At 53.7% G+C, this 11,122-nt stretch overlaps 1 long non-coding RNA gene across 1 annotated transcript; it reads right to left on the reverse strand.

Moving 5' to 3' along the window:
* Positions 1–3,821: 3,821 nt before the first annotated feature.
* On the reverse strand, positions 3,822–10,605 carry LOC123571691 (uncharacterized). Its single transcript, XR_006695906.2, has 3 exons — positions 10,207–10,605; positions 5,499–5,587; positions 3,822–4,014 (listed from the first exon to the last, which is right to left on the reverse strand). It is a non-coding gene; the product is annotated as an uncharacterized lncRNA (long non-coding RNA).
* Positions 10,606–11,122: the final 517 nt, after the last annotated feature.

The following is an 11,122-nucleotide window of genomic DNA, read 5'->3' on the forward strand; positions in this document are numbered from 1 at the left end:
CTCACTGAGCTTATTTGCTCATCCAATCTTGAGGATTCTTAGCTCCCTACTTGGCAAGCCTGGTGGGTTCACAGCTACCTCCGAGGGTTTCCTTGGCAAACTTGTATCAGACTACTCCTTACTTGCCAGCACCTGTTACTAAAGAAGGGGGAGCAGAAAGAATGGGGGTGTCATAGCAACAGAGGTAAGGAGAAGGCAAAGAGTTTTCCACTTCTGGTAATGGTAGCGGTGGCAGCCACCTGGCCCAGGGCACCATCTCTTTTCTCCTGTCTGTCCCCTGCTTCCTCTGCCCTGCCACTTCCCCCTTCCTCCCCACCCAGCTCACGGCAGTCTTCTCTCCATCTTTCCAAGGTAGATGCAGCTTGCTGCTCTCCTGATGCCCCCACTAAGGCTGTGGCTTCTGGTCCCCACTGACCTCTTAGACTTTATTTCCCTGGCCCCCTCTCCCACCTCCTTTCTGTTTGTCCTAGCCCCACCCCCTACTCCCTCTCCCCTAGCTCCTCCTTTGCCATTCCTAATCCCCCCATCTTCATTCCTCTTCTAGGTTTTCTCTTGCTGAATTATCTTTTATACACTTGCTAATATCTGTCTCCTTTCCCCTAGACTTCCTGTGCAACATGGAATGATGAAAATCTAGACACAGGAATCTCATTCCTGGCCCTAGCCAGGACTCAGGTTTTGTGAAGGGGTGTGGGGTGGGAGGAAAAGCAAACCCCACCAAACCAACACCCAGTCTAGAGCCTGATCTAAGTGCCACTCAAAACACATTTCCTCCCTTTACTTTCCTATAACCCGAGAATTCTTCCTGAAAAAGATGGCCCCTGAGAACCGTCTAAAAGCATCATGGGGTAGAAGGGCAAGGGTCCTGAGAGTTGGTCTTGCCATCCCCTTGTTTCCAGTTTTCTTGAAGAAGTTGAGCTCCAGAGAAGAGGCAGGGCCCGTGGGCCATTTGGGTTACACTCCAAGTCTAATTTCCAGTCCAGCAATCCTGCCCCCAGAGGCTCCCTTCATCCGTCCACTTGGTCAAGGAAGGGGCGGGTTGGCCCACAATCCCTGCCTGGCTGCAGACATCAGAAAGGTGTCCATGTAGCCGGGGCCCCAGAACCATGTCTGTGTGGAAAGGGCCCAAGGAGCTGGAGCCCTTTAGCCTCAAGAAGAGAATGAAGGACCCAGCACCTTTCTGAAACCTAAACCGAATTCTGGCCTGAGCCGTTTTCACCATCTGCACCCTAGAAGGTTGTGCAGGCCTTGAAGTGGGTCTTCCTGTTTTCCTGTCTTCTGAGGCCCAGGCCTTTCTCAGAGCCTTCATGGGTCACACCCTTGCACCCATCACATGGTGTCTGGGCCCTGCCTGCCTGGCTCACACCCCTCACCCTGCTGCCCTATTTCCATCCCTGAAACAGTCCACTGGACACTGCCATTCCCTCTCTTAAAAGACTTTCACAGGCCCTGACCATCCCTTGGTCGATCTAGTGAATGTCACCCCCTCAGAGAAACCCTCCCTGAACACCCCATCTGCAATAGGGTCACCCCCATCTTCCACCCTCACTGTTCCCGGTGTTTCCTTCCTAGTCCCCACCTCTATGGGGAGTTTCTTCACTGATAGACTAGACTCCCTCGCCCACCCGGGGGCCAGCGTTGTCTGTCTTCTCTGTCCCTGCACACCAGAGGCGATCAATGATCGCTTGTTGACACCAATGAAACAGGAAGGCCCCTGAGGTGCTGGGAGCCGTTAAGAAGCCTTGAGAAGTGGAGAGGACCCGAGTTAGTGTCCTCTCCCCACCCAGAGGGTCAGCTCCTGGCAGCTCTGCGGCTCTGTGGCTTGGGACGCCTCTCTCCTGTGCCCTTGACGGGTGGCCTGCAGGGGACGCGGCCGCACTCGGTCCGCTGTGGTCCTGGAGCAGCCGCGTCCGTGCGAGAGGCACTTAGGAAGGACAAACTCCAAAACCCAGGGCTCCAAAGGACCCATGGGAAGGTCGGGAGGATCAGGGGAGTGCCCCGCGTCTGGGCCAGCGCTTTGAGACCCCTGTGGACCCAGCGGAGAGGGCCCGGGTGAGGCCTCCGGAGGCGCTGAGCCGGGCAGGGACCCGCGGGACCCGCTGAGGGCGCCCGTCCGCGTGGGGGCAGCAGCGTCTGGAGGGAGGCTGCCCCGGCCGCCGGCAGAAATCAGGCTCTACCCGGGGGTCTCTGGCTCCGCCTCCCAGGCCGGGCTCTGTCTCTTTGCCCAGGCTGGGCGGGGCTGATGGCCGTTGGAAGCCCCGCCCCCCGCCGCTCACCACCAGGTGGCCCCGCTTCCGTCTCCATGGAGACCCGACGCAGCTGGACCGCCTGTCAGCGGCTGCTCTGGAGCCTGGGGCCTGCCCCGTGCGCCCTGTCTGCCCTCCGCGGGCCGTGCTGTCCAGGCTGACCCGACAGCCCGACTCGAGACATCGGGATGCCTGTCCACGCCTCCACTCCTGGGCCACTTCCCCGTGGGGCGGGCAGTGGGGCAGGGCGGGGTGGGAATCTGCTGCAACCAGGGAAGGGAATTGTCCCCAGGCACAGAGAGTTTGGAACCTGGGGTACTGTTACCAACAGCCCAGGACCGCGCAGCTGGGCCCCGCCCTAGAGTCTTCCTGCAGCAGGGCTCTCCTCCGGAAGGGCTGTGAGGGCTGTGAATATTTCTCTGAGGTGGGGCTAAGCTAAAGCCCAGAGGTTTGCCCTGGGTACGGATCCCCCAGGTCACTCGCCTCCTACAGGCTGCATTGAAGGAGGCTCTGAGGGGAGGATGGCCGGCTTTTCCCCTGCAAGGATATGAACCCCAGGGAAGGCATTTCTGCTCTGGGGACTGCCTCTCTCCCAGACATCACAGCCAGCCCTTGCAGAAGCTTGGCCAAGCTGACCACTCTGTCAGTGATCTCTGCAAGGGAGGCTGAACGAACACCCAGCCCCAACTGTGTTCCCTTTCTGCTTCAGGCTAGGCCATATCTAGGCCTATCAGGGAGGTTGGTCTGGTCTCCTCATGAGCCCTCCTGCACAGACGTCTAGATGTCCAGAGTCCCAACAGAACAACAAAGGGTTAAAAACTATCTCTAGCTGGGCGCGGTGGCTCAAGCCTGTAACCCCAGCACTTTGGGAGACTGAGACGGGTGGATCACGAGGTCAGGAGATGGAGACCATCCTGGCTGACATGGTGAAACCCCGTCCCTACTAAAAAATACAAAAAATTAGCCGGGCGAGGTGGCGGATGCCTGTAGTCCCAGCTACTCGGGAGGCTGAGGCAGGAGAATGGCGGGAACCTGGGAGGCAGAGGTTGCAGTGAGCTGAGATCCGGCCACTGCACTCCAGCCTGGGCGACAGAGCCAGACTCCGTCTCAAAAAACAAACAAAAAATAAATAAAAACTATCTCTATACTGAAGCAGGCCAAGCTGAGGGCTGACTTCTAGGGTGCCCTAGAATGGTGGAAGCTGCACACACCTGACACCACCTAGCAGAGTTGGCTTCCAGAGGAATCTTTCTGTGGGTCCTCACTGACCACAGGATGCAAGCCTTCAAGATGTGCCTTCAAGACCTGTGTTCCTGATGTGCTTTCAGGACCTGTGCTGTGGGCACCTGCTGGCCTCCCCATTGCTGGAATCCATTTGTGCAGCCCCTGTGGTGAGGTGCACACTAGGACCAGTGTTCCCAACTTGCCCGATCATAAAACCACTGAGGACCCATTCTGTGGAACCAATACACTCCACACCTCAGGTGCCCTTCTTGTCCGTGCATCCGTACCTCTGTCTGGGATGCTTTTCCATTCAAATTTTATCCCAATAAAACCTCTTCAGCAAAAAGAAAAGCAAATCAAAAGCCAACAGCATTTATTATATCTTTTCCAGGGGCCACAGGCTTGCGGGCCTACCTGGCCAGGCAGATGCTCCAAATCTGCCTGAGACGCATGAGGTGAGGGGCTGGTGCTGGAGGGTATGGTCGCCCTGCCAAGGAGCACCTGTGGTTCCAGCTGCCGCAGCAAGCAGAATGGAGGCCTGGGGCTGCAAGACGTTTTGAAGAGACACAGGAATCAGCATTTTTGTACATGATCGTGTGTGTGTGTGTGTGTGTGTGTGTGTTAAACATTAGAGTCGTAAAACTGTAGATTAAAAGAAAAACTGCAGAACATAAAACAAAACCCACCTGCAGCTCAGGGCTGACCTGCAGGCCACCTGTGACTGGTGCAGTTTCCCGCCTGTGCTGCCCGTGACTGGGTAAGTCTCCACTGCACACCCCATTGACACGGTCTCAGTCTGTGGCTGCAGCCCCAAGTGCCACAGAGGTCCCTCCTCATTGCCAGGGCTGTCTGGCCCTGAGTCTGTGAGCTCCTGTGGGGCAGGCATCAGCTTCATGACCCGGTTTTCCTTCATAACTGCTCTCTGAGGGTAGTGGCTGGCCAGAGATCCTTTGCCAAATGGATGCTGGAATCCAGCCCCGGTCCCTAGGCCTCTCCCCACTGGAGCTACTCATCACTGGCAGGCTGGCCACCAGGGCATGCTCCTCTTCCCTTGACTTTATGTCCCAGGCCTGGAAGGAAGCATCCAGAAGTCTCCTCCTAGCACCACGGGACCCAGAGAGTAAGAGAACAGAGCAGCAGGGTCACACCCTGGCTTGCAGGGCCAGCTTCTGGCAACTGCCACAGACCTGCCACATTCAGCCATAGGTTCCCAAATGCAGCCCAGAACAGCTGCAACTCCTTCTTGGGCCTCCTCTGACTGGTCTATATGCTAACTAGCAACCTGCCTTTGTCCAAAACGCAGCACCCCATGTAGACAGAGCAGCTCAGGGATCCCATCGTTCCTGGGAGCCGCTGCCTCCTCCAGATCTCAGCCCTGCCTGCCTCCAGAGGGAACAGTAGAACTACAACTTCCTCCAGGAAACATATTCACAAACATACTAGAAGGGCCAGGCGGAAGAATGATTCTGCTGGCTTTGGGCCTTGATGTGTTGCAGGAGTTTTAAGGAATCAGAGAGACCAATGGGGCTCAGGAGGATTTTTTTTTTTTTTTTTTTTTTTTAGACGGAGTCTCGCTCTGTCGCCCAGGCTGGAGTGCAGTGCCGGGATCTCAGCTCACTGCAAGCTCCTCCTCTCGAGTTCACGCCATTCTCCTGCCTCAGCCTCCTGATCAGCTGGGACTATAGGCGCCCGCCACCACGCCCAGCTGTTTTGTATTTTTAGTAGAGACAGGGTTTCACCGTGTTAGCCAGGATGGTCTCGATCTTCTGACCTCATGATGCGCCGGCCTCGGCCTCCCAAAGTGCTGGGATTACAGGAGTGAGCCACTGCACCCGGCCAGGAGGATATTTATTAATTATTTAGCTGCACCGGCCCAGTCGGATTAACATCCAAAGGACTGAGCTCCAAAGAGTCAAGTTACCTTTTAAGCATTTCATGGGTCAGGGGAGATTTGTGCAGGGGGAATACTACAGAAGTAAGAAACAAAGACAGTTACTCAATTGAAACATGCATTACATAATTTCTTACTTTTCAAGGAAAACGTGTTTTGCAACTTGAGTTTATCTGTCTAGTGACCTTGCAGCTGCACAGCTAGGGAAACAGGGTCTTCACAATACCTGGGAAAGGAGGAGAGATAAGGCTCAACAGCCACAGAAAAACAGGCAGTTAATTTTAAAGGACTCCAGCTCTTTCTCTTTCTCAGAGGGAATTGGGTTTTCTTACATACAGCTGAGTTCCTGCTTACACATTCTTTAATTTCTTTTAATTCCTGTTGCAGATGAAGAAAGAAGGGATTTATTTTCCTACACAGAAACACCCCGAGCAGGAACAGAAATAGATCTTTTGTGCCTACCGATATGTGTCTCTCTTGCTCAGCCTGTCATTGTCCAGGGCTGTGGGTAGTGGAAGGCAGGAACTGCAGGCTCCTTGCCTGGTTCTGCAGAAGCCCTGGGTCAAAGGCCTCCACTGAGAGCGTCCAGAAATGTGTGCTTCTCCATCCTGGCCACACACTCAAATCATCGGGTGAGCCTTCAACACACCCGTGCTTCTCCCAGACCAAGGAAATCCAGGGCGCTGAAGATGGGGCCTAGGCATGAAGTTTTCTTAAAGCTCCAGCTCTCTAGTGAGTTTCCTGCCTTGGCACTCCTGGAGACATTGCCTGGGCAGCTCAGGGGCCTGCAGCTCTACCCAAGGCAGAGCTCCAGGGACTTGCAGGGTCAAAGGCGCCTGGGCAAGCTTCCCAGCATCCCAGTTTCCACACTGACCACAGGGGTGAGAGCGACTGAGGTTGGGAAGAAAGGAAGGCCACTGACTTTCCAGGCCCTGCTCCACTTGGGAGGGAGGGTGCCTGGGTGGCTTCCCTGCACTCTCTGTCTACAGCCTCCTTCAGCAGCAAAGCCGGCTGGAGTTGCCAGGGGATGCTTGCATAGCCTTATGGGCCAAGAAATGAGTCCTAACTCACGTGTCCTCCCATACTGAGTAAAAATCTCTGGCCCCCACCATGATTCAGAGCCTGAAGTTCCAGAAACTCAGGAGGCTCAGCACCAGAACTCAGGAGCTCTCAGCCTGGGTGGAGCCCTGAGTTTCTTTTTTTGAGATGGAATCTCGCTTTGTCATCCACCCAGGCTGGAGCGCAGTGATGTGATCTCAGCTCACTGCAACCTCCCTCTCCTGGGTTCAAGCGATTCTCCTGCCTCAGCCTCCTAAGTAGCTGGGATTACAGGTGTGTGCCACCACACCTGGGTAATTTTTGTATTTTTAGTAGAGACAGGGTTTTGCCATATTGGTCAGGCTGGTCTCGAACTCCTGACCTCAGGTGATCCACCCGCCTCAGCCTCCCAAAGTGCTGAGATAGGCGTGAGCCACCGGGCCCAGCCTGGAGCCCTGGGTTTCTATCCTTTTGCCTCCTATGCTGGGTGAGCCTCCAAGGCCAGCGCGGCCACTGGGAGGGCTGACAGCAAAAGGGCCACCAGCTTGGGGCTCAGAGACACATGGGAAGGGGGCAGATGCAGAGGCAGCTGGGGTTTTTGTGAGGCGAAGCCTTATTTTCAAGTTCATGGGTTTTAGGCAATTGTAGGCAATCGTTGATTTTTGACTTTTTTTCACTCAGCAGTTTCCTATTTTTTATTTATTAAAAAAGTATCAAACATACATAAAATTTACCATTTTACGTGTCCATCTCAGCATCATTAAATATATTCACAATGTTGTGCAAACATCACTACTATTATTTCCAGAGCTTTTCCATCATCCCAAACAGAAATTGTGCACCCCTTCAAGAGTAATTCTCCACTCCCTCGACCCCACTCTGTCCTATTCTTGTCGCTATGAATTTTCCTGTTCTAGGTACTTCCAAAGAGTGGAGTGATACAATGTTTGTCCTCCGGTGTCAGGCTTATTTCCCTAGGAATAATGTTTTCTTTTTTCTTCTGAGGCAGATTCCCTCTTTGTTGCCCAGGCTAGAGTGTAGTGGCGTAATCACAGCTCACTACAGCCTCTGACTCCTGGACTCACAGGATCCTCCCAAGTAACTGGGACTATAGGCTCACGCCACCATGCCTAGCTAATTTTTAACTTTTAGTAGAGACAGGACCTTGCTATGTTGCCCAAACTAGTCTCAAACTCCTGAAGTGATCCTCTTGCCTCAGCCTCCTGGAGTGCTGCAGTTTTAGGCATCAGCCACTGCACCCAGCCTGGACATTTCGTTGAAATGGAATCATACGACATGCAGTCTTTTGCAACTGGCCTCCTTCACCTAGCACCCATGTTGCAGCAAGTGTCATTAATTTATTCCTTCTTATAGCTGAATAATATTCTAATACATGGATAAACTACATTTTGTTTACTCACTTATCAGTGGATGGACATGTGAGTTGTTCCTGCTTTTTAGCTGTTATAAATAGCAATGTTTTACATTCCCATCAGTACCTAGGAATACGTTTAATATGAAAGGCAAAGGATCCTATATAAATCAGTTATAGCCTGGGTGTGCCTACAGTCCCAGCTACTTAAGAGGCTATCATGGTAAAACCACTTGAGCCCAGAAGTTCGAGGTTGCAGTGAGGGATGACTGTACCACTGCATATCAGCCTGGGTGACAGAGCAAGACCCTGTCTCTAAACAATAAACCAATTAATCTTACTGAAGGAACTGAAACAAGACCTCAAATAGTATCATGGGCGGAATGTTTATGTTCCTCCAAAATTCCTGTGCTGAAGCCCTAACCCTCGGGTGGCTGTGTCTGGAGTAAGGAAGGAATGAAGGTTAAATGATGTCCCAAGGTGGGGCCCCGAGCTGAGAGAATTCATGTCCTTATAAGAACGGGGCCTTATAAGAAGAGGTGGCACCAGGGCAGGCACGGTGGCTCACGCCTGTAATCCCAACACTTTGGGAGGCCAAGGCAGGTGGATCATCTGAGGTCAAGAATTCGAGACCAGCCTGGCCAACATGGCGAAACCCCGTCTCTACTACAAATACAAAAATAGCCAGGCGTGGTGGCAGGCACCTGTAATCCCAGCTACCTGGGAGGCTGAGATAGGAAAATTGCTAGAACCCTGGGGGTGGAGGTTGCAGTGAGCCAAGATGGCACCACTGCACTCCAGCCTGGGTAACAGAGTGAGACTCCATCTCAAAAAAGAAGACACGACACCAGAGACACCTTGCTCATGTGTCCTCTCTCTGTGCACACAGCGGAAAGGGCATGGGAGGACACAGTGAGAAGACAGCAGTCTGTGAGCCCGGAAGAGTGCCCTCACCAGAAACCAAATGTGCTAGCACCTTGCTCACGGACTTGCAGCCTCCAGAACTGTGAGGAAACAAATCGTCTGTTTTGGAGCCGCCCAGGCTGTGGGGTTTTGTTAAGGCAGCCTGAGCAGACTAATGCAACAGCTGCAACAAAACTGCAATCGATGAGAAAAAAAACAATGGGCTTGAAGAAAAAAATAAATTCCAGTCAAAATCTCAACAGAGTTTTATTTGGGAGGTGAGACGAGAGAGGAAACAGGTGGGAAAAGAGAGGTAAAAGGCTTGGTTAGTCTCACGGCTGCAGAAGGTCAGGGTAGTGGACAGAGACCCCCAGCTGCCGGCTGCAGGGTCTGAGACGCCAACCGTGTATGTGATGAAGCTGGGCCACCCAAGAGACTTCTCCTTCACCAAGGCCAGCATGGCCGGGACCTGGATTTCACCTGGGAGAGACATCAGAGCCGGGGGTGCACATTCTGCAGAGTGGAGGGACCACTGAGTGGGGCCTCGGGACCCCGAGGCGGGAGGGCTGCTCTGCATGGCCCATCTCTGGAAGCACCCCCGCTTCAGCCTGACATGCTGGGCTTCCCTCCTGGGGCCCAAGGGTATGGAGTGGGGACCCCTGCCCAGGTCACACCTCATGGGCAGGTAATGACACCTGGGCACTGCTCATGGACGGCATGTAGTCTGCAGAGTTGGGAAGCCCTGTCCATACTCAGGGTGTTTTTTGAGGGAAGAGCAAACCAATATGAATGTCAGAATCAAATTCAAGTTTATTCAATTCTAATCAAGTGCTGCTTTAAAAAAGGCTAAACCAACACGAAATATCACCAAGCACCAGCTCTCCAAGGCAGCAGCCCGAGCTCTGCTCACGGCTGGTCTCCAGCAGCCGCCAGCGGGCCGGCCCTCCTCCCTCATTGGTGATGCTGGGCATTCCCTGCCTCTGCGGGAGAACACGCCGTCACGCTGGCTGCAGCAAGGCAGGAGGATGAGCAGGTGGAAATGCTGAGGAACTCCTTGGTTCTCTCACCCCAGAACTCTTCCCAGCCTGCTAGGCTCCGGGCCTGAGGAATCATTCACCCCCCAACCCCACCCCACGACTTAGTCATGGGGGAAGTGAGGCCTGGAGAGAGGGGACTTGTCCCAGCAGGGATTAGGGCTTTCCTCCCTGCTCTGTGGCGGATGCTCCTGCACTGAATTCGGCCATGCCACGCACCACATGCTCACTGGCACCTTTTCTGGGTTCTCAGTGCTGCCCCCACAAGCTTAACTTATAGCTAGGGAAGAACAGCAGAGGTCAGATCAATTAATACAATCACGCAGCCTGAGAGAGAGCAATAGTGCTACAGAAAGAGTACTTCAATTTAAAAATTATAATAAAAATAAATTTTAAAGAGAGCTGGCCCAGGACATCCACGCCACATTCCCTCTTCCTCCAGGGCCTTCCTGACGCCCCTGACTCCGGCCTGGCCTGAGGCATGCAGATGCCACTCACCTCCAAGTTCTCCAGAACCTCCGGGGCACCAAAGACCCTGACCTCGGAGCTGGTGTAGTGGTTGCTCAAAAGGATTTCAGCCTGGTCGGCGAAGAGACCTGGGCTGAAGGGCACCTCTGGCCAGCTGGTAATGACACGGAGTTCAGCCTTGTCCTCACACAGCGAGGGCAGGACAGGGAGGTTTGGAGCTGAGAGTCAATAAATGGGTAATGGGCGGCCATTAGTGAAGTGGCAGGAGGCGGGGCAGCACACACCGCGAGCTGTTTTGTGTATGAACGGCCAGGCGATGGTGTCTGAACATCTTCCTTTAATTTTGCAGGTGGAAACAGGGCACGATGAACCTGGGAACCCACAAAAATGATGAGCATAGAACTCTGTGGGGTGTGGTAAGAAGGGGGGAGGGGATGAAAATATCTTTGCATCGGGTTTTGACTTTTGAGCCATACAAGTACTTTACATGTTCAAAACCTAGAATTAAGCTCCCAAGGAGAAAAAGAAATCCAGACCATAACTTGTCTTCCTATCCATCCACCATCATGAGACAGCAGCAGCCTAATGTAGAGGTGGAGTGGCTCACTGCAGCCGCAGCACAGTGCCACCTGGGGACACGGCCTTGGAAGGCCAGGGCTCTGTCTCACAGGGAGCGGGGCATGCTGTGAACCAGGGACCACCACATTGTGCTGGCTACTCCCCAGCAGGGGTCTGCAGCTGGGCGTGCATGTGGCAGGGGCTCCTCTTCACACCTAGTAACCCTTGCACAGAATGTTTGCTTCCTGCCCCAGAAACTTTGAGTTTTGCTTGTTTGGAGGTCTTAGTTTCCACGAGGGAATGCTTCCCCAGAGGAAATCTGGCAATGGTTCCAGTGCATTGGAAGATGAGACTTTCCCCTGGCCATCTGGGGCTCCCCAGGCCACTG

The sequence above is a fragment of the Macaca fascicularis genome, chromosome 2 (assembly GCF_037993035.2).
Source record: "Macaca fascicularis isolate 582-1 chromosome 2, T2T-MFA8v1.1".
In the NCBI taxonomy this organism is placed as follows: domain Eukaryota; kingdom Metazoa; phylum Chordata; class Mammalia; order Primates; family Cercopithecidae; genus Macaca; species Macaca fascicularis.